General features: G+C 36.1%; 1 long non-coding RNA gene and 1 pseudogene across 2 annotated transcripts in view; both read left to right on the forward strand.

The window, feature by feature from the left end:
- The window catches only part of LOC309667003, a 1,042,512-nt gene that overhangs the window by 804,189 nt on the left and 213,548 nt on the right, over positions 1-24,775 (forward strand). The gene's annotated exons all lie outside the window — the stretch shown is intronic.
- LOC309666790 (ribosomal L1 domain-containing protein 1 pseudogene) lies at positions 20,859-24,586 on the forward strand (annotated as a pseudogene). The gene has a single exon. The product of its transcript is annotated as a ribosomal L1 domain-containing protein 1 pseudogene (transcript).

Consider the following 24,775-nt stretch of genomic DNA (forward strand, 5'->3'; position numbering starts at 1 on the left):
CAATAAAATTAACACAGGTTTGCTTAAGCTTTGTTGATGTAAAATTGACAGACAAAAATATTAAAGTGTATAATTTGATGTTTTGACATATGCGTGCATGAAGCCATCATTATCGCTGGAACGAAGGTAATGAATATTACCATCATCCACCGAGTTTTTCCTGCTTATGTGTAATCCCTCCTGTTAGTCCCCAGGCAATCACTGATCTGTCACTGTAGATTAGTTTGCCTTTCCTAGAATTTTGTATAAATGAAATAATTACGTTATTTGTCTACTTTCAAAGAACATTACTTTGAGATTCATCCATTTTGTGTGTACCAGTAGTTCATCCCTGTTTCTTAATAAGCAATATACTATTGGATATACCAGTTTGTTTATATGTGTGTTCACCCTGGTAGTTGGACATTTGGATTTTTTGCACAGTTTTTTGCTATTAGAAATGAAGGTGCTGTAATCATTTGTATATGAGTCTTTGCAAGTGGTTTTCTTTCATTTCTCTTGGTAAATATCTAGTAGTGGAATTTTTGGATTATATGGTCAGTGTATGTTTAACTTTTTAAGAAAATAACAAAATGTTTCCAAAGTGGCTGTACCATTTTACATTCTCACCAGCAGTGTATGAGCATCCCATTTATTTCACGTGGTCATCAGCACTTGGTACAGTCTGTCTTTAATTTTAGCCATTTTAATATGTATGTAGCAGTATGTCATGGTTTTAACTTACATCTCCCTAATGACTTATGATGTTTGGCATTGTTACTTGCCATCATACATTTTCTTCGGTCAAGTGTCTAGCAAATGATTTGTGTGTGGGTGTGTGTGTTATTGATATATGAGAGTATATACTCTGAGTACAAGTGCTTTATCAGGGTGTGTCTTGTCTTTCATTTTCCTATTGTCTTTGGAAGAGTTTTTATTTTTGATCAAGTATAAACTATCAATTATTTGTCTTTAATACATCATGCTTTTGGTGTTACATCTCAGAAATTTGCCTAACCTAAGAGCATATATATGTTTCTCCTATGTTTTCGTCTAGAAGCTTTATAGTTTTAAATTTAACACTTAGGTCTATGATCCAGTTGCAGTTTACATTTGGAACATAGTGGGAGGTATTGATTGAAATGAGTGTCCGCTTGTTCCAGCATCATTTGTTGACATATCCTTTCTTTACTGAAACGACTTTTCATCTTGGTCAAAAATCAATTTTACATAAACATGAGGGACTATTTCAGGACTCTATTCTGTTTAATTGACCTATTTGTCTCTCGAACTCCAAAACTGCACTGCCTTGATAACTAGCTTTATAAGTCTTAAAATGAAGTAGTGACTGTCCTTTTTTCTTTTATTTCAAAAAAAATATTTTCTAAGTTCTTTGTCGTAGGTCCTTTGCATTTCTACATAAACTTTATAATTAACTTGTCAATTTCTACAAAAATACATAATGGGATTTTGATTGAGATTGCAATGAACCTATTAATCTATTGGATTAGGTTAGGTGGAGAGAATTGTCACCTTGACAACATTGAGTTTTCCAACCTGTGTACACAGTAGTTCTTCCATTTATTTACATCTTTTAAAATTTCTCTTAGCGATGTTTTGTCTTTTAATCATCATGTCTTGTACATCTTGTGTCAGATTTATTCCTAAATGTTTTATATTTTAATGCTATGGTAAATGGTGTCTTTAATTTCAATTTTTGATTATTTATTGTTAATATATTGAAATGTAATTGAACTTGTAGCTTACAACCTTGCTAAACTAAATTAGTTATCGGATTTTCTGTGTAGATGATCTGTGTCTTTGAAAGTAAAGACAGCTTTATTTCTTCCATTACAGTCTATATGCCTTTTATTTCTTTTTCTTGCCATATTATACTGTCTTAAACCTCCAGCAAAATGTTGAATAGAATAGCCTTTAAAATATCCCCCAGTGATCCCAACCTCTTGGTATTTACAACTGTGTGTAATCTCCTTCTACACTGCCTCAGGTTTGGTCTACATGACTAATAGAATACAGCAGAAGTGATGGTGTGTCACTTCCAAGACTAAGTTATAAAAGACATGGTGATTTCTATCTCCCTTTCTCTCTCTCATCACCCACTGGGACAAAGTCCATTGTGAGCAGCTTATAGAAAGGCCCACACTGTGGGGAACTGAGGTCTCTGTAAAGTGCCAAATGGCTTCCTCCCAATTGCCAAGTCGGTGAGTCTTCTTGAAAGCAGGTCCTCCGGCTCCAGCCCAGCCTTCAGACTTCGGTCCCTGTCAACATCCTGAGTACAAACTGAGTCACCCAACTAAGCTGCTCCCAAACTCCTGCGCCCACCCCAGGTCATAACTGTTTTTTGTTTTAAGCCCCCGAGTTTGAGGAAGATTCCTTATGCAATAATAGACAACTCATACAAAGTGGGCACACCTTTCTAGGAGCCTCGGACAAGAGAAAGATGAACAGAGGTCTTTCCTCACACCCTTCAGTTAGCTACACTAATAAATATTAAGAAGGTCAAGTCTTCTCCAGGACTCTGAGATGTATACTTTCTCTGCCTGGAATCAACACTAACGTTAAGTACAGGAGGCTAAGCCATCTTGCATCTGTGTAGAATGTCCCTGAATAAAGAACACATACTCCCAGACCAAAATAGGTTTGGGACTAGTATGATCACCAAAATGGACTATTTTAAGTCTGCTACAGAAGGAGTATAATGAGTAACTTATAGATGTTACTATTTTCATGGTGACTGTGATACATATGGTATTTTTTTTTTAATGATTCATTTTTTTTTTTACAGAAAATCATAGTACTGGCTTAAAGCTTCCTAAAACTTCTTTGTTTGTATTCTGGCATCCAGGGAGACCCTATATGTCTTATGGATTGAACCTAAATAAATTTTATGTCAAAAGATTCCTTAGGTGGTTCAAGTTGTGACAAGAACACATGACTACATTCAGAAGGGCACTTGAGCTGAACCTGGTCACACGTGGTCTCTACTGGGAGCTAGTCTCCAAAATGACTTCCTTTACGTGGCTTCTCTGGTCAAGCCAGTGAGCAGTCTGACTTCTCAGAGTCACTCCTGGCCCCACTAACACGGTGCTGGGACCAACTGGTATTTCTGATTCGTTGAAGTGACCATTTAGTGGCAAATGCTACTTCACTGAGGACTTTAATGAAGAAAGTTCAGGTTTGGCAGCTCCGTAGTAGATCTGTCATCGCTTATGATGGTGGAGATTATATTCTAGGGTTTCTGCTAAAATCTCAATGTGTTCATATGCATTGGTCTTTTGTGAGCGTTCTCCTTGTCATATTTCACTGGAGTAAATACTGTATTCACATATTAGCACTAAAGCCTTGCTTACCTTTACCAAGGTTCATGCTGGAGTGTTATCTGACTCCCAGAGTTTAGCATTTCCACATCCTCTATCTAGCTGGGAAGTTTGTTAAGCCCGGTTCATACAACTCGAGGGTCTGCCCGAAAGATTGCAGATGAGAGAGGACAATGGTCGTTCCTCCACTATTACTTAAAATTTAAGAAATTTAATTTCTTAAAATCATAATCTTATCCTGATTGCTTGGCATTGTTCTCTTTTCCCCAAATTCTGTTTCAACAATATAAACAGCACAATGCCACAAGATGGTGCTCTTATAACACCATACTTTTGAATTTGTTCATTCATCTGAAATTTAATATAAAAAAGGATGAAACAATATTACTGCTTTTCTATTCAATTTGTACTGTCAGATTATAACACAAAGCCCACAACATAGTGTTTAGCTAGGATAGGTAAATATAAACTATTTACATTTTGGTCTCAGGTATTAAGAACAGAAGCCTTGCTTATCTTCAACATTTTTATCCATGTTTATATTCAAAGTTGAGATCTGCACAGTCCAATGCAGTAGCAGCATGAGGCTGCCAAACACTTGAAGTGTGGCTCATTCAAATCCAAACAGAGATGTGCTGTAAATGTAAAATACACCCCAGATATTGAAGAGTTGGAATGAAGAGAAGCAAAATCTCATGTATACTTTTTATATTGACTACTCGTTGAAATAATGATATATTGGATATACTTGGTTAAATAAGATACTACAAAAATTAATTTTACCTGTTTCTTTTCATTATTTTTAGTGTGCCAACTAGAAAATGCTAAATTACATATGCAGCTGGCATTATGTTTCTATTGGACAGCGTTGGTCTAATATCACACAACAAACAATAACAGAAGAACCTTTTCTGGCCTCATAACCTAAACATGTCACACTCTAGTACCCTAGTACCAAGATCTACCATACTTTCTAAAAATAAGTTTATTCTAGGTATAGAGATAAGAGGGTATTTGCTAGAAAATGAAGGACTAGAGGTCACCTAAATAGACTTGGATGCTTTTTCTCCGAGCCCCCAACACTCATGGTTTTGCAGCTACGTGCTCCTTATCTGACCTCTGCCCATCCTCACTCCCAAACTAACAGGTAACTGCTCTTACCAGCGCAGGCCAGGTCCTATCTCCCCATCACCCAGAAAATGCTTACTAAATAATTGTGGAAGAAATGAATGAAAGAACTGACTGTGTGGGTTCAGGCTGACATCTCTGGGAGTCAATGGGTGGAACTGAACTTGGGCTTTGCCTACACATTAGTGACGGAAACTGCTGTGACCCTTTACAAGTTCTTTTCTACTCCCTTTCCTCAGGAATAAGGCTTTCCTTTCTTCCTGAGCTTTAAGGGCCATAGAGAACCTATAATTTGAGGTTTGTAAAATACTGTTTTGCTAATGCCTTTTTTGTTTTGGTTATGAGGGCTTATTTTTTGGTCCAATATCATTTTATATATTGGACATAGATGAGAATGTCCAGCTACACTTTATCATTTGGTTTCAAAAGGATTATAAAATAGACAAAGTTAGTGAAAAGAAGTGGTGGGTCATTAGGATGAAAGGGAAGGGGAAGGAAACCATCCCCTTTCTTTTTTTAAGCGCTGATGGTTAAACATCCACTGCTTTTCATTAATGTAATTCTTTCTATGTTGCCAATATTCAAAAGATAACTCAACCCATTAACAGAAGCAGGTACATAGTCATATATTAGATGAACCTGAATTTTTATTTGTCTAAATCATCCGTGGGGTAGTAGTGTCCCAAAATGGAAAGAGCAGACATTTTGTACCGTCAGACATTTCTGGTTTGGAATCCTAACTCTTCCACTTACTATTTAACATTGAGCAAGTTTTTAACCTCTATGAGCTTCAGTTTTCATATTTATAAAGAGAAGGTAATAACACCTACTTGATATTATTAACATAACAATTAAGTGAGATAATACAGGTAAAGTGTTAATGCAGTATCTGATACATAGTAAATAAATGTATATGTTGTAATTTTTTTATTATGGCCAAAATACGAATGCTTAGAAATATCTGGATGTTTATGATAGTCTAAATAAACAGGCCCCTTCCTAAATAATTCTATCATTTTGATAAGGTTAGAAAAATCTCATGTTAAATTTTCCATTACCTATGTTCTTAACTCTTGAGAATTTAAAAGGTTTTTCGTCCTCAGCAGATGAGCAAAGAAAGTAACCTACTAGAAAATAATTTTGTTAAAGCATGAACTGAATGAAACTTCAAATGACTCACACTTAGAAGTTTACATTCATTTATTTGTTTATTAAAAAAACACTTATTGTAATGGAGTACAGTGCAGTACTGTGGGTGATGTCAAATGCGTAGCCTTTCCCAGCCAGGGTTGCAGGAAAGAACTGAGCTTTAATGACCTAAGGCATCTATTATATATGACAAATTAACATTTCTTTTAGGCATCTAGAATGGTACCAGTTAAGAGCCTTCCTTGAAGAAATTAAGAAAATAATCACTCAAATAATTTTCTGTATTCTATGGCTCAGATAAGAAATCCAGTTGAAAAAGTCTAGGGGGTAGAGAGAAAGAGAAAAAGAAATACTAAATTAACCATAATAGAAAGCAAAATGAAATAAATATGAAGTAAACAAAATATGATAATAGAATGGAAGGAAAAATGACTTCTAACAAGAGGCTCAGAACAAAGGAAATATTGAAAATAATCTTGATGGTGATAAGAATGACCTCTTTTCTTGTTCCCTCCTCTTTCCCTTTTTCAAATGTGCAAAGTTTCTACTATGTCCTGTGATTGATTCAGAGATGGATTGGTCAAGGAGCTTATATGGTTTCTGGAAAAGTAGTAAGTGCTGAGAGAGAGGTACACAAGCAAATGACTGTGTGAATTCAGCATGGAAACACTGATGTCCTCCGAAGTTCCTTTACTACTGTGAAGAAAAGTAATGCTCATCACCTATTTTCTTTACATGACAGAAAAATCCATTTCTATTTCATGCCAAGAGCTAGGAAAAGTCTGTAGAAAATTATTTTTTAAAGCCTTCAGAATAGGGTGGCAGAAAAGGAAACTCTGAAGTGATATTAGAGATTGTGACAACCCAAAACAACATGTATATTGTTGACTGAACTTCAGAACACAGTTACGTAGTTATTTTTAAGGACTAGTACGATTTTTTTTTAAAGTAAAAGTATTTTTTTTTAATTTTAAGTAAAAATTCTAGAAAATACTTTATACTTTTAAGGATGAGTTTTCTCATTCCAGAGGATGCGCTAGAAGCACTAAAATGAGTGGAAGATGGATTGTAGGAAGATAAAGAGTAGAAACAGTAATGCCAGCCCATCAGCCAACTGAAGGATCAATTTTCTAGTCCCAGGGCAAAATAGGTCATGTTCTTTCCCCCTAGATAAATTAACATGCACATAAAGTCCTAGATTCTCAGAAGATGGATGCACAGCAATCTCTAATGTCACTGCCATCCTCCTGAGAGACCCGAATAAGAAGCGGAGAGGGCAATCCTTAGCCAAAGAGCCTATAGTTGAGAGTGACTGTTTCTTACCAGGAATAAGAGTCTTCCTGAGGGGCTCCTGGCCTCCATGGAACAAAGGTGCTTATCTTGCTGGGACTGAGAGGAAGAGTGAAGAGAAGCATAAGAGGGGGCAGTACTTCCCTCCCCTCCTCAGCTGCCTGAGCACAGGAAAAGTATCAGTGTTGGTGACTTCATACAAAATGCTGTGCAGTCTTCAAGGTCCACCAGCCAGCTTACATTTAAGATCTATTGCCTTTAACCACTTGAGTGTATAGTCTGAGAAGCAAAGAAATAATGTTTTATTTTACACCAGCTTTTGCTTGGGAGGTGAGGTTAGGGAGCACAGAATCAGCCCTTAGGGCCTTAGGAAGGCACGTCCCAGGAATTCATGAATCCTGAAAATTCTAGCACTCTAGAGGGGAATACCACATTGCCTGCTCTCAATTCCTTCCTGAGAAGGCAGTGTACAATAGCTACATGATCATGTTTTTTTGACGTTCTGGCATATACTTGTTTTAATTAAAATGATTTCTCGTAAAAACTGTAATTCTGATATTCATTCTTTGAGATTTTACAAGATTCCTTCGCACAGCTGCCTCTGTAGGGACTCTGCCGTGTGTAGCCAGTGTGTGAGGCAGCTACGTCGTGTTGACTAGTCTTGCTCAGTATTCTTATGCCTTCTTCCTGGTAGATTTTCCAGCCATTTTCATGAGCTTGCAAACTTTTCTAGAGCCCAGAATGTCAGTGAACTTGTTCCTGTCTCTTCCTGTTGCACTTCACATTCCTTGTCTTTCCTTCTTTGGTTTTCCACCAGAGGGCATACTAAACCTAGCTAACATACAATTCGGTATGGGCAGTTTTAATACGTGAAGTGAAAATTTGGGGACTTATTTAGAATGGTTCTAACTTTATTACTCCAAGGTGTTGTGGTTAAGACCTTGTCTCTGAAGCCAAACTATGTGAATTCAGATCCCAGCTCTGCTATTTACCAGCTCATGGTCTTGGTAAATTCTTTAATTTCCTTTCTAAGCATTGCTGTTCTTATCCTTGTAAAATGAAAATAACAACCTGCCTCATAGGGTTAAATGAGTGTGGATAGATACGTAAAGCACTTAGAACCATGCCTGGCTTATAGTAAGCATGAGTAAGTGAGAACTGCTATGAAAGTTTGTGAAAATGGCAGTTCTATTGGGTTGGCCAAAAAGTTCATTCGGGTTTTTGCAGACGCTGGCACCAAAAACCCGAACGAACTTTTTGGCCAACCCAATACTTACCTAGGAGTTAACTGGAAAACACCAAGGAGTTGAAAGCTACTAAGGAATGCTAATTACTACCATTTTTGATGGTCAGATCCTATTTATAAGCATTATTTCCACCCCGTGGACACATGAGGAAGAAGTCTATGTTCATTTGTTCATTCTCCCATCCCAAGAATTAGAACAGTGCCCAGTACATCGGAGGTGTTCAAGAAGTATGTTTTAAATGAATGTAAGATAATTTTTATTAACCCATGTTTACAGGTAAGAAAACAGAGGCTCAGAGAATTGAAGTAAATTGCCTAGGATCACACAAGTAAGCAGAATATGTTGTATCTAAACCCAAACGTGCCTGATTTCAAAAACTATCTTCTTTCCATGGGGTTTTCCTACTTAGGAAAAGAGTTGAAAAAGTTGAAGGGATGAAGAAAATGAACCTTTGGTTGATCCTCATAACTGAACTGCCAGGTTGCATTTTTACAGTTATTGGGGAGAATATAAGACATTCCCTTTAGTAAAACTTATGAGGATGGTGGCCCCCAGGATTTAAATGGTGCTTAGCAAAAAATTAACCTAAATGAGGGAATTAATTACTCCCAAGCAAGTCCAGCCAGTATTCCCCATTCACATTTTTCCCTGGGGCATTTTGCACCCTATTTCCCATAATGGAAATGTAATAAGCCAAATATAAAGCAAAAAGAAATTTGAAAGCCTGCTTGCCCTTAAATTTACTCTTTGGAGGGCACAATGGCTGGTTCAGAGTTCATGTTCAATACATGTTTGTTGAATGCCTATGTGTGAGAGTGAACAGCAATAAATACCTATGGCTAAGGATTCTGGAGCCTTGATAAGCCTCGTGTGTCGACTGCCCAGCTGCATAAGCAACTGAAAGCTTGTTAGAAATGTCAGTCTTCGCTCAGACCTATTGAATCCGATTCGTTCCACAGTTTAATAAAATCCCCAGGTGATTTATATGCACATTAAGGACTGAGAATCGCTGTTCTAGTCAATATGGTTAATTGAGGAAAACAAATGATTGATTCCACTAACTGATTAATAGCTTCTTATTGGGCATGTTTCAGAAAGCAAGGAACTGGAAGAAAATTAATGCTGGGCACCATAAAACTCCAAAACATGTGTCTTGGAAGGAAGGGAAGGGGAACTCTGAATGTGTTAAAAAATGGAAAGTGCAAACTTATGTATTTTTTCTTTTTAGGGACTTGTAACCATCATGCCAATATAGGATAGGTGTCTTCAAATTTACAAAATGATTTCTTGTATGGATTACTTGTATGAAAGGTTTGATTTCCCTTTATTTATGGGTTTATATAGCCTGAAGTCATTTTATTGTCAATGATACCTTTATGCCATATATATGAATCATCAAAATGTGTTTCCTAAATTCAAGGTGGAGGTGAGCCAAGCTAAAATTTATGGAACTCTCTTTCTCTGTGACAGATGTCTCATGTTAGGTTATAAAACTTCTGTCTATGAAAAGGAAAGGAAATCTTCAGCAATATAAGTTTCAGTTACATGAAAATACATTGTAAAAACATCTCTGCCTAGTGTACCATATACAGACATATGTGAATATATATATATATATATAAAATACATGTATACATCTATAGATATCATTTTAATGGTATATTATTTATATGTATTTTTATATGTAAATGTGCATAACTTCTATAGAATATGTAGTATCTTCTCACATCTTTTCAAAAGTTTATAGGCACCAAAATATAATTTGTTATAGTAAAAACACATCTTTGTAATTACTCTAAAAAATTATAACCCAGAGTGATAACACTGGAATATCTTGGTAGATTTTTTTTTCTTTTTAGTATTCAATCATATCTGTATATAGTCCAATACTATTAAAATTTGCTAGTAAACTAGGAATAACAGTAATAAAGAAATGATTCACAAAGTTTCTTTCATTAAATTATCTACACATATGCTTTTCTTTCTACAAAATTGAACTCTTTAAAATATGAACTTGATTACTATCCTTGGGTAAGTTACTTATGCCTCTCAGACTTGAAATTAACTCATCTGTAATATTGAGTGTTTAATTAGATTACCTCTGAAATTACCTCAAGTTCAGAACCAAAATGGCAATGTTTCTTTCCCTTTAAATCTCTATGAATTGCACAAAGTCATAGATTTTTATATCTCCAGTGTTTTGTCCTGACTCCAAAATCTAATTGAATAAAACAGCAGCATTAGTTAGCTCACTGTACATTTGAGGACTCTTTCCTTCTACCCAAAGAAAAGGGAAGGAAACAAAATGGCGTCATTGTCTGCTGCAGTGTGTTCACCTGAAAAATACTAAGTTTCCATTTTATATTTACTTCCAGAAAGCAGGAGCTTTATTCTGCTGAAAATAGTTTGCACTTGTTTGTGAAGACAGCTCTGCTCTTTTGCTCTTTCTCTCTCTCTTTTGAACACTATTGGAGACGATGAGTCTGTAGAAACTGAAAGGGAGTTTGGCAGTGTTTTACTGATTATTGAAGGTATTTGGAAATGTAGTCAAACTGAAGAATTTCTTCCATAGTAAGAGTTTAGGTCATTAGCAATGTAAAAGTATTTATGAAGCATAATTTTGGTTATATTTTACTATATTGCTATCTTATTTTAGTTGGAAATGGTTTCCGTGTATTATAGAAGTCATAGTCAAGGTCCTAATCTTATGATTCAACATCTGTAAGAAAAAGGAACATCAAATATAAGGAAAGGCATACACTGATGGTTTTTTGCCAGTTAAATGTAGCCTATGGGAATTTGATCTCTGAGGACTGATAAGCAAAACATTTTCAAGGGATTTCTAGTGACAGATATTTCACGGTGCCCAAATGGATAGAGAAGCAGAATGAATATTTTCACTAACAGCAAGACCACTTCAGACTCTGAGGGAACCCACTAGTTCCTATCTTCACATAAGGCTTTCATCTCATAGCTTATTTCTTTCTCCACTTTTACACTGAAATTAGTAGATTCAGAGAAAAAAAAGTATTCCTTCTATTCAATTTAATGTCCATCCTAAAGCTGTTTAGAAAGTGATTTTTTAATATACCTCTCTCTACATAAAGCAGTGGTCCAAACCTGTAGAAATAGTAGAGAGAGTTATTAGATCTCTAGTTCTCAATTGTTCTACATTTCATAAAAATGTTGGAAATGAATCCAGTTAAACTTTTTTTTTTTAATGCCAAGAGATTTTAACAGATGTGCTTAATGGATTTAAGTATGCTTCCTAAGTCTTGTACAGAAACTCATTTTCATTATAGAACAAATAATCCCACCACTGTAGTCACAGAAATGACTACATTTCTGGTTAGATGGTTATCAGGATGATTAGATGGTTAGATGGTTATCAGGATGATTATCAACTTGATGCAAATTAACCTTCACAAAATATTTGACTTTAAAATACAAAGTGCTGTGGAAAAAGTGGACAGAGAGGAGGTTGGAAAAACGTACCCCTAGTGATATTGCAGGTTAATCATTCATTCATTCAAGTGTTTGTTTTATACAGGGTGGCAGATTCTGTTTTGCACAGGGGATTCATCTTTGAAGACGGCAGGTATGGTCCTTGATCTCACAGCACCTATAGCACCCAGTCTAGAGGGGAAGACAGATAATTAAACATTAATAACCAAGTGTGATGGATTTTATAGAGCCCTCTATCCCCACTATACCTGACCATGAGTAGATACATCAGAGAGACTACTATAGACTGAATATTCAGGTCCCCCTAAATTAATATATGGAACCTAACCTAATTCCCAAGGTTCATATTTGGAGATAAGGTTTGAGGAGATAATTAGTTCATGAGGGTGGAGACCTCATGAGTGACATTCGTGTCCTTATAAAAGGGGCAACAGAGAGCTCCCTCAGCTCTCCCACCAGGTGAGGACACAACAAGAAGAGGACCATCTATGAACCAGGAAGTGGGTCTTCACCAGACACCGAATCTGCCAGTGCCTTGATCTTGGACTTCTCAACCTCCAGAACAGTGAGAAATCAACTTCCTTTGTTTAAAAGCCATCTAGTCTATGGTATTTTGGTATAGCAGTCCTAACATTCTAAGATAGAGACCTAACACAGTGTAGGGGAGAGTCAAGAAAGGATTTCCGTTTGGTCGTGATTGAAAAGTGTAAATTAAACTTAAATAGCACAAATTCAATGTCAGTACTCATGGTTTAAATATTTAGAAATTCATTCGTTGATTAATTCAGTCAACAAGTATTTATTGGACAATTACAATGTGCCAGGCACTGTGCTGTATTTAGAGGGAAAAGCATAATCTCTCTGGTGAGATCTGACACCTGGCATTTCGTTTGTGATGGCCAAGTAAACTGCACCATTTGTTTGCAGGTTAATAAATGGCTTACAGAACTGATTTATATCAATCACTAAACGTTTCTAAACAGATAACAGAGCACATTAGCCTTGCAAATACTTGCAAAAATTACTAAGCACCAAAAATTGCTACTTTGGCCCTCTGTATTTTGCCTTGTCCTATCCAAATACTGCTTCCTTTCTGTCCTTACCATTGTTTGTCACTTTTTTTCATCACTTAGAACATAAACATTTAAAATTCACCTGTAACAAATCAATGAATCAATAGATGCATTTATTTACCACCAATTCTATGTATAGTGCTGATGGACCTGAGACATGCTTGGGATTCCTCCCCTGCACAGTCCAGGACAACAGCCATAACCGTGCTATGTGCTTTGGGGGAGTAAAAAAGTTTGACATGGTGTTTTGCTTTTTAGGAGCTTAGAGCCAAATTTGAGTGATATGAGTATTATGTATGACATAAAAAACAGTGTGCATGAATTTAAATGCTGAATTTTGAACTATTCTGAGATTCCAAGAAAAGGAAGACCAATGGAGACATGACCTGGGTAGAGGGTGTTGGGTTGTCAGGAGGGAGAAGGCTGGAGGTTAGGGAAGGTTTCATGGGAAGAGATATAATTTGGCCTGCAATTTTAAGGAAGGACACTGTGTTGATGAGGAAAAGGAACATTGTCTAGGCAAGAGAGGGCAGAGTATGAATGAGAACAAGAGAGCAAGAAGAAGTAAGGTGTGTTCACAGGAATGACAATTTTGGGACAAAGCACATCACTGGAGAATGTCTTGGGAGTTTACTGGAAAATTAAATTGAATAGAACAACACCAAATTATGAAAGAATCTGGAAACCAACCAAATGGTTTAGGTAGCCACAGAGAGTATGAGAGACAGATTGATGTTGATGGCCGTGTACAAGGAAGGTAAACCTGGCAGTGGTAGTCCAAATAAATAGAACCAGGGAGATTGGGTTTGGAGACCATTCTCTTTCCTCATTTGATTCTACTCAGAAATTCTGTGCACACACACTCTCCATGCAAACAAGAGGGAAAAAGCAATGAAACCAGTAAGATGTCATTAAATACTGTTTAGATATTAAGATACCTCAGTGACTGTCGTTTTTTTTGCATACTTGAAAGATTTTTTTCCTTTGTGGCAAAGGGCCAGGTGCCTTATACATTTTATATTCATAAATCTTCAGATTCTGGTCACTGAAATAGTGTTACACAGTAAAGACTTTGATAAAATGATTAAAAGCAGGACAGATTTTCATTTTTGGCAAAACAGCAGGATGAATGAGCTAGCATTCTCAAAAAACATTTTTTTCTAAATAGTCTACTTAAAATCAGAAGGAATATGGCTAATATCTGACATCTTATTACTACATGATGATATTCTTTCTACATGCAGAACAAATAACTTTCTAACCGTATGTGTTAAGTGGGACCTGATCTTTTTTGGATTCTTAAAGAGACTGTGCTTCAAAGGTGATGTAGAATCTGGCACATCATGAGCAACTCTATAATGTGAAATGCCACTGATTGGATTTGTGCAGCCCAGATATCAGAGGCCACTCAACAAATTGCAATATTATTGAAATGCATGACAAAGAAGGAAGGACAAAAAGGGATTAATTGCCAATTAGGATCTGAAGACAACATTTGTTTATGATTACTCACATTTTTAAAGGTTATTTAGCTACATTTTAAAAGTCTGGAACCATTAAGCCATCTTTATTTCTTTTCAAAAATGATGAAAATAGGAAATTATTACTGCAAAGAATATAACTTTAATTTTTCTACATGCATGGGTACGGTAGTAATAAGATTTTAATTTTCATTAGGGAAAGATAAAGGAAACAAATTGCTGTGAGCCATCAATCCACTCCTTTTGTGAATTAAATGATGATTCATATGCATTCAACACTGACCAGAACATTATTCATATAACGGCTACTTTTCCAAGCTTCAAAAATTCACAGCAATGTAGAAAACTTGAATAGGTTTCAGGGGAGAACCAGACGTCCACATTGGTAGAATATTAATGCATAAGACACAAGAGAAAAGCCTAAAGGAACTAAAATCACTTGTCTGGGAAAAAAATTCAAATATGTGATATCTTTTCTAAGAAGAACAGAACAAGAAAAAAACAGTACTAGCTAAAAGATAAGTATTTTTGAATAGCTATAAGGGTAAGACACTCTTTATAGTTAGTTCAACCAGACAGTTAAAATGTGATCCTTCTCTGGAGATATTTTAAAGCAGAATGAAATCATATTCATTCATTCATTCATTCAACAAGTATTTATTAGATAGCAACCAATGTACAAAATAGACAAGATTCCTGATCTCTTAGGTCTTATGTTATACTAGAGGAAATAGACAGTAAATAAATAAACTAATACAATAAAAATTTCAAATACTAAGAAGTGCTATGAAGACTACAAAATAAGGCAATAGGAAAGAGAGTGGCCAAGTTGGGAATTTATCATTTTAATTGGGAGTTAGGGAAGTCTCTTTGGAGGTGGCAAAGTTGATGCTGAAACTTGAGTGATGAGAAGGAAACAGCCATACAAAATCTAGGAGAAAAGCTTGAGAGACAGGGTGAATAGCAAGTACAGAGGCCCTCAGTTGGGCCTGAACTCAGGATACTCCTGGTAGACAAGAAGGCCGAAGTGCCCAGAGAGCAGGACAGGGAGAGGACAGGAAGACAAGGGGCTGAGGCTGAGTCCCTGCAAGCTTTGTGGCTACAGTTAGGAGTTTGGATTTTACTCAAGTCCACTGGGAAGCTACTGAGTGGTAGTAAATAAGTCAGAGAATTAGAATGGGTAGGGTTTTCAGTTTGCTTCATCCCTATGATTTGACAATAGTAACCAAAATGCTGTTTAAAAAAAAAAAAGTGCTGTCTTCCATAGAAAAGGACTTATTTTAAATTTGGGAATAGAATCACTTAATTTTTAAACTAAATTTTTAAAAAAATATTTATTTATTTATTTGGCTGCACCGGGTCTTAGTTACGGCATGTGGGATCTAATTCCCTGACCAGTGATGGAACCTGGGCTCCCTGCATTGGAAGCATGGAGTCTTAGCCACTGGACCACCAGGGAAGTCCCTTAAACTAAATTTAATAGCCTAAAAACAATGTGAGTCTTAATCTATTAAAGTATGTCTGAAAAGACCACAGGAATCTGGCTATCTTGTGAGCCTATTTAAACCCCTTCCCATCTAAATACCATTCCAAGATGGCATTCCCTATCTATTGTCCATTGCTTTAAAAGAAGAAAGAATATTATTTCAGCATCAAATTTAACTTTATGAATAATAGTAGCCATTAAATTAACTAAAATTACTGTACTTGTTCTATTTTCAGTGTAAATTTGTTTACTAGCTTAATATTACTGAATCCATATTTCCTACATAGGGAAGCATAGATGGAAAATAATCATTTAATATTTGGTAAGGTAGAGAAAGAAGGAGGTTAGCAAATATTAGGATTTATTACATCACTTTCACTCTAACTAGAGCTTCACCTAAAATACCAGGAAAGGGTGACTGTCCTGAAGGCGCAGAGGGACTCCAGACTAGAGCCCTGGAATTCTGAATTCCCACTACCTTTCTACAACTATCTGGAGCAAGTCAAATATGGTGCCCAAATAAAGGCTTTCTACACAACCCAGCCCTTAACTTTGCCTTTTGCCATGGGCTAATTACTGTCAAAATGAGTTTTTCTTTTCAAGGAACATTATAGGTAATAGATTTGAGCTTCTATTCCACCTTTGCCTACATTTCCCTAGATGACACTTATTTCAAGGCTTCCTTTTGGTGTTTAAAGAGATTCTGTTAAAGGACAGACTAAGGACATGTTCATATTCACTACCATTCTTCTATGTTATCATACTCCTAAGAAGTACAGGAAAGTTGGGGCCAATTGATAGAACCCTGATATGATAAATTTTTCTTCCTCACTATTCCTTGAGCTTCTACCATATTCACCATTTTCCCCCAGGGCTTACAATAGTGATTTACACATACTATATGTTCAGCATATTTTGTTGAGAGACTGAATCTGTACTGACAATGTTTAATATCCTTTATGAAATTCTTATTTATAAAAATATCATAGAAAATTATCCTTTCCTAGAAGAATGACAGTCCAGTATTTATTCTATTCCAGTGTCAAGAGGCACTGACACTCTTTCTGATACCTGACTTAAAATTACTATTTATGTTTTACTTTGCCTGCTGCCAAAAGGATTTGAGGTAGCTTACAATAATTCACTGAAGCAAATCAATAAAAACGTGTTGGTGTTATCTGTGTGCCTGGCACATATGCGATGTGATGATATCACTTGTGTGATGGGAATACTGAAATGGATGTGATGTGTTCTCTGTACCCAAGAAAATCACTGCCCAGTGGAGGCTAGCAATTAACTATAATGCATGTGGTCAGTGCTACAGTGGTGATCTGAGCAAAGTGCTCTAATGCAGTTAAGAAAAGACAAATGCAATAAGACCACAAAATCATTGCAATTCTGATACAAGAACAAGAGTCCTGCATTGGGTGGAAGCAGATATGACCAAAAAAATAAAATAAAATAAAACCTGAACAAAGAAATAAACAACTATCAATGAGCTCTCAGCTAATAAGGAGAATCATACGACTTTCTTAGGAGAATTATCTTATTTTTATGGCACTAAATTTATCATGGCTGTCTTCATCTGAGTGCAATGCAAAACAAAACTGACACTGCTTATGTGGTTATACAAATACAAATATATACAAATATACAGAATTTTTAAAATAGTGTATTTTTCTTACATCAATACTTGACAATAGCTGATAATACAATTTTCTATTATACCTCCATGAGGACATTCCTGCAGGAAATAAGAAGAGGTAGCCAGGCTGAGAGTTTCTTTCTTTTCTGATCTGCTCTGAGAGTCTAAGCTAGACGTTATAGACAAGTACAAAGCATATTGCATATCCCAGTTGGACAGACCAGTGCTGACCACTTCTGTCCCACACCAGGGGTCTCTGCTTCCAGGGTGGCGCATATTACTTGTACTGTCTTCTTATAAATGCTCAGCAGTCATTTCTCCAAGCAGCACCACCACTTCCTTCTTCAGAGGCTGGCTCCTTAAACTCTTCACCAGCCTAAAACGCAGGCCACTAAAAGCAGAAAGTAGATTCCTTGAAAGTAAGCTTTTGACAGCTTTAGACTGATAATGGTGCCACGGTTGAAGAGATTTGGGTACTAATCAAAGGAAAAAGATACGACCACGTAACAAACTTTATTGGGCAGTGCTCGGAGAAGACTGCATGAGAGGGGAAAGTGCCTCACAGCAGGAGGCTGTCCAGACGCTCACAAAGGGGGCCACCATCCAGCAGGGAGGAGGGCAAGGGAGCTCCTGCGGGAGGTGCGGGGATCAGAGGAGGAACTTAGGCTTCTAGGTGATGTGGCTCAGCAGCATTGTGGGGAGCCCCTGGGTCAGAAAGGCCACGGCAACTTGAGGTTTTATAACCACAAGTCTCTATCTTATCAATGGCCAGCAGATGGCCGGTGAGGTTTTGCAGGATATACAAAGTAGGAAGGCTCTAAATGGCTGAAAAATCTGCTTTTTTGTGCTGTTTTAAAAATAAGTGGGTGCATAAAAGTTTGAGTTTGGTGCTCATGAGCTTCTGAACTAACAGGTCTCACTCTACAGTAAAAAAAAAAAAAAAACCTAGGTGTCAATCCATAGAGGCTGTCTTGGGCTCATTTATATATATAACAATAAATTATTATTATTTTTTATTACAAGGAACCAATTTCAGTAATCTTCCCATTGATTAACTGGTAGCAATAACTAAAATATCTACCATACTTTCATAAACTTCTATTGAAATGCCTTTCCTATTTCCTGTCTTCCTTAGGTATATGGTAATTCACCTAGGGATAATAATATAATATACTGAAGTATATATTATACTGAAGTATAATATACTGAAGTATATATTGAGTTATACTATTAAGTCGTGTATTCTTTAGCCTAAATAATTCAAGTTTCTTGCAGGTTAATTCCCATTTTTTTTCATTCTATTTTTTAACTCAGATAAGCTTGAATAAAACTACTGCAGTGATTTCTTTTACATTCATCTATGTGCTCAAATACCAGTCAACTATTTTTTTCCCCTCATACAATGACGTTAATCAAATGAATATTTCATGATTTATAAAGGTTGCTAAGAAAAGCTTGGATTAGAAAAATAATCTCACATAAACCATGGCTAGGTTCACATGCTCATTTATAACTGTAATTATTATTGTATAATTTAACTCCCAAAAAATTAAAGGAATTTTAAGCTATTTTTATAAGCCTAGTCTTTAGACTGTGTTTAATATTTATGTATTTTTCTTATCATATTTCTAAAATTTAAAAATGGAAAGTACTAAGATTAAATATATATATTTAATAAGATAGTAATAAGATTATATATATTATAGGTATATTATATATATATAAAATCAGTGTATATAACTACACAGCTTCAAATAGAGTATTGATAATCCAAAAATGAATATGTGCAGCATAATCTTGAGCATGGTATTTCTTCTCATTTTGTTGACCCCTTCTAAAAACTAAGGTGAAATAATGATTAAATGTATTATCATGTGTCATAGGCACTTCAGAGACATTATCTTTTTTAATCTTGAAAAACAACTTTATGAAATAGGTTCCATTGTTAGTGCCAATTTCTATATGGACCTACTTAGGTTCAAAAAAGATTAAGCTACCTGCTTAGCATCACCAAGCTTAAAAGTGGGAGGAATTCAAACATTGGCAGTTTGGTTTCAAAACCCAGGGGCTTTCTATTACACCATACTGCTTATGGGAGAGGAATCCTGAGTGCACTGACAGAAAATTTGGGGAACTGTAATGCACTGGATAATATTAAATATTAATTAAAATGGAATAACCTATCATTTATAAATTATGATGGTCCAAATTGAGTTATATCTATCTATCTAAAGAAATAAGCATTTTAAAACTTGAATATTTCTTGCTTTCATTCAAAAATTTATAGCCTCATATCACATCTTATTGATCTCTCTCTTTTTTTAAAAGTTATGCTATTTTTAGTTTTCAGTAAAGGTTTAACAGTTGTCCTTATGATCAGAGAAGAAGGAAGGATAATCTAATGACAAATCTAAGGTTAAGAATTTGACATGGCATAGAGGAAGAGATATTCTGCAGAGCTATTTAACAACTAATCTATATCTCATGGTGCATGAGCTGGTTGAAATACTGCTTGATGCATCTCATGAATCACTTAAACTCAAGTAATTAAATTAAGTATTTGAAGAGTCAGAGACCCATCAGATCTATTTGTGACTATGGAGATGAACAGGAAGTGATCTCTGCCTTCTGATTTGACCTCCTGTCAGTATCCTTTACTTTTCCCCCAACCCCATAGAGCCATTGGATAAGAAATTGTGACTTGTAACTTAATTCTCCCTGGTCCGATTAAGCAGTGGTAATAACTAAATTTTCCATTGCCGTTTTAAGAGAATTTGCCTGCATATTTTTATATTTCATATTCAAATAATATTCAGTTGTGTACATCATTTAATAACTAATTGATCAAAATAGCTTAAACAAATTTTACAAAACTTTGAGGAGTAATTTTCCATAAAAATTATGGAGCAAGCCTTTAGTGAGTGTTGAATGGTTTTATTATGAAAATGAACATCTATTAAATAAACTTTTATGTGTAAACAAGTCTCAATTGTTACTTTTCTTTACAACGGTCTTAATTTGTATATTCTTAGTAGCTTACTTTTAGTTTGTGACTTTTAATATAGACCACACTACTGTACTTTAAAACTTCAGTTTCTGTGTTCCAACCTTAAATTTTTTTAATGCTATGATGAATGATTTATCTTCTCAAAGTCTTGAAAATTGTGATGAATTGATAATATCATGATACCGGTTTTTCATTTCATAAAAGCAAATTTTTCTTTTTTGATAAATGAAAGTATTCAAACTTAAAATATAGTAGTAATTTAACAAGAAATGTATATCATAAGTTTTTTTGAAAATCTGTTGAAGGCCTTGTGCAGTAAGTCACAGTTCCTCATTCAAGGCAGGTATCATCTAGTGGGGAAGAAAAGACTAGAAACAATCTGAAACAAATTCACTGAAACACATGTCCAAAATTGTGTATACAAAAGCTTCAGGTATTCAAAATAAGTTAAAAAATCCAAGGCACATTCTACTGTAAAATAAAAATCTGATATTGCTTTATTAAAATCAGCCAAAATAAATTTTAAGGCAAAAAATTACTTGAGATAATGCAAGTCATATCATAATCTATCATAACGCTAGAAGACTCAATTTGCAAGGAAGACATAATTGTTTTAAATAAAAATGCATCTAGTGGTACAAGTTTGTAATATGGCAAACACTGGCAAAATTACAAGGAAAATTGGCAAAATCCTTATTTATAATGAGAAATGTAACATATCTCTCAGTAACTGACTGAACAAGCCTACATGTTCTTCAGAAACAATAACTTCTACTTGATATGCATGTAATTCTGGAGAAGTGTTACATAATTCATTGACCCATTGTCAGGGAAATGTAAACCAAGAATTGAAATTTTTACAGATATTTCTTCAATAACCCTGGGTCAATCAAGTATTGTCTGAAGTGTGAGTTATTCTGCAGCACTGTAACAACTTCTGTTTGAATTTAAAAATTAGAGTGAAGGAGGAATTTTCCATAAAATATGCATGGGAGCAATCTGTTTTTAGAATAAGTGGGGAGAGGTGCTAGCAGAAAATAATAGATGTTGATTAAAAAAGAAAAAAAAGACACAAAATTAAAAGCAAAAAAAAAAAAGATATCACAAATGTAGAAAACAGCAAAATAGAATTTATAGAGGTACAAGTCAAATTTTTAAAGAATATTTTAAGCAAAGGAAACAAATCTAATCAACATAAGTAAAATGTAAACAGATGCAAATAAATGATTCTTCAATAGGTAGATAGATATAATACATATGAGGATATATTTATGTCTATAATCTACATCAATCAATCTATATCTGTATATAATTCATAGAACCTATTTGAAGAAAACTACAAAACTATTCTGAGGGTCACTAACTTAAGTATCTGGAGAGACACACAAGTATATTCAAACGCCAATTTATCACAATTAATATATAGATATAATGTAATTAAAATGGAATTTTCTTTTTTGATTTGTAATATTTGATGTGAATATGTAGAATATGGTAAAAGAAGCAACAAGAGGGACTCCCCTGGAGTCAGCGGTTAAGACTCCACGCTTCCGGGGATCCGGATGCGCGTCTCCACGAGGTGAACGCGAAATGGAGGCCTCGGCTTCTACCCCACTGTCAACCTCAGCCGAAACTTCAGCTTCGACTCCAGCGACCCCGGTCGGCCTGGAGCAGCTGGACGAAGAGCAGATTAAAAAGGCAGTAGAAGCTCTGTTGGCACATTCCAGATCCAGGAAAAACGCAAATGGATTGCTTTTGAATGAGAATGAAAATTTCTTTTTAATGGTGGTATTATGGAAAATTCCAAGTAAAGAACTGAGGGTCAGATTGTCCTTGCCTCATGGTATTCGATCAGATTTAGCAGATATCTGTTTATTTACCAAAGATGAACCTAATTTAACTCCCGAACAGACAGAACGTTTTTATAAGAAGCTTTTGAACAAGCATGGAGTTAAAACCATTTCTCAGATTATCCCCCTCCGAACTTTAAAAAAGGAATATAAAGCCTATGAAGCTAAGCTCCGCCTCTTGGGTAGTTTCGACTTCTTCATTACGGATGCCAGAATCAGGCGGCTCTTACCCTCACACCTCGGGAGACATTTCTACAACAGAAAGAAAGTTCCAGTACCTGTAAACCTTCAGGCCAAGAATTTGTCCTGAGAGATCAGTGACTGTGTAGGGGGAACTGTCTTAAACATCTCTAAAAGTGGTTCTTGCAGTACCATCCGCATCGGTCACACTGGGATGCAAGTTCAGCACATCATCGAAAACGTTGTTTCCGTCACAAAAAGGCTTTCACAGAAACTGCCGGAGAAGTGGGAGAGCGTGAAGCCCTTGTACGTGAAGACTGAGAGATCGGTTTCCCTGCCTGTCTTTTCTTCTTTTGTCAGCAGTCGTGGTGAAGCCAGGGGACTACGCACACAAAGTCAGAAGAAAAAGGTAGCAAAGAAAAGCCAAAAGAAGAAAGAATGTCTTAAAAGACAGCAGGAGAAGAAAGGAGACAAGAAGCTTATGAAACAGGCTGGAAAGGCTGCACCAGCCCCGACTACAGATGCACCGGCCCCCAAAACTGGTGGTGCTCCAGCCCAGGACCCTGGACCCCAGAAGGAGACTGGTGGGGTGAGCGCCCCCCCTAAAGCTCAAGACGAGTCTGAAGATGAAATCCCACTGCTGGTACCAGTGAAGGAAACTCCAGCTGCAAGAAGCGTAAAGACACAAAAAGATGCTGCAGGAAAGAAGTCTCCAATGAAGAGTCCTGGTCCCAACACACTTCATGGGAAGAAGAGAAAGGCCTCCCCAGCTTTGGAGACCCCAGCAGCTGCGGAGCCCAAGACCCCAGGTAAAGGCCCAGGGAAGAAGGCAAGAATCAAAGAAGAGATGGAGAAAGAAAGAACCTCTTCGCTGGGGAGAAAAGACCCAAGACAGACTCCTAAAAAGCCAGAGGCCAAGTTCTTCACTACTGCTAGTAAATCTGCGAAAAAAAACTCCCCGTACCCCTAAACAGTGGCCCAAAAAACCCAAAGTACCCCAGTCAACCTAAAATCAGAAACTCAACCAGCAGGAAACTCATCAGAGCTATCTAAAGAGCTTGTAAAAAATACCTGGGTCCTGACCCCTGTTGCAACCGCTGAGTGAGGCCTAGACTTAAATAGTTTTTAAAACCTCCACAAGTAATTCTGATACATGTTCATGGGTGTAAGAACCAGTAGTTTGAAGTAAATCCATTCATTTCATTGCTCTTCTTTGTATTTGCTAATGCAGTAGAGGGAAAATACAGTGCTTCTCTGTGGTTGTGTTTTTTATTATTAAAGTTAACATTTGTTTCTCAGTATAAAAAAAAAAAAAAAGACTCCACGCTTCCAAGGCAAAGGGTGCTGGTTTGATCCCTGGTCAGGGAACTAAGATCCCACATGCCACATGGAGCGGCCAATCAGTGCTGAAACAGAAGGGTAAATTACAAACTATTTTATTGTCTAGAATTATCTATTAAATGCCACTGATATATCTATTTTTGTGTTTAGAATTTAATTATTGTAACTTTAAAGCATTCTTTTAGAACTCTTGTTTGTCAATCCCGACATTTCAAAACTATTTTGTAAAATTCTGGTTTATAACAGTGAATAAATTCTGTTCTTAAGCAGCTACACTCGTTGTTCTTGTGTGATTCCTTCCTTGCAGCCTTTAGTTAATATGACCTGGCATTTTCACAAGGCACGTGTTGATTATTTAATTTTTCTTATAGATAAGTATTGCATCTCGCGGGGACTGCTTAAAAATTCATGAAAACAAATGGGAAAGAACCACTTTTATGTAAATGAAATAGAACAAACGCATTTTATTTTTGTTTTAATTCTAGTACCTCGTAAATCCATATTAGCAATCCCTATTACTGGTCTGCTGAGGTGCCTGGGAACAATTGGATATAGTTTGGTTTTTCTTAAGTTACTAACTTACGCAATTACTTTCCTATAGGTTTCCCTCTTGAGATTGCTTTGTCACTCGTTTTTTATGCTTACCTGTTTTCTTTCTACCTTTGTCTTGTTCGATGCCTTCATCCCTTCTCTTCCCTCTCATCCTCAATAGCTGTTTTTCCACCTCCACATTGGCCCCATCACGTTACTGTGTAAAAACTCTTCAGTCATCTGCCTTTGTTTTCAGGACAAAAGTCAAGCAATAAGATTGGCCCCAAACTGTAATAGGCCAAACTTGTTCTGAAATCCTTTTTTTTCCTTAACTTTGTTAAAGATAAATTATCCATGACACTCATAAAGATGGTAAGGAAGGCATTATTTAATACAACAATGAAGGTATTGGAGTTGGGGAGAGAGACAGGGCTGAACTCCAAATACGAGGACAAGAAGGGGTTGATGGCCAAGCAGCAGGGTGGCGGGGTCAGTGGATGGAAAATTACTGAGGAAACTAAGTCTGTTACTGGGATTCTTGCTAAACAGACTCTACTGGAATCTTGCTGAAGGCAGGCCAGGGTG

The sequence above is a fragment of the Balaenoptera physalus genome (assembly GCF_965194825.1).
Source record: "Balaenoptera physalus genome assembly, chromosome: 9".
Classification (NCBI taxonomy): domain Eukaryota; kingdom Metazoa; phylum Chordata; class Mammalia; order Artiodactyla; family Balaenopteridae; genus Balaenoptera; species Balaenoptera physalus.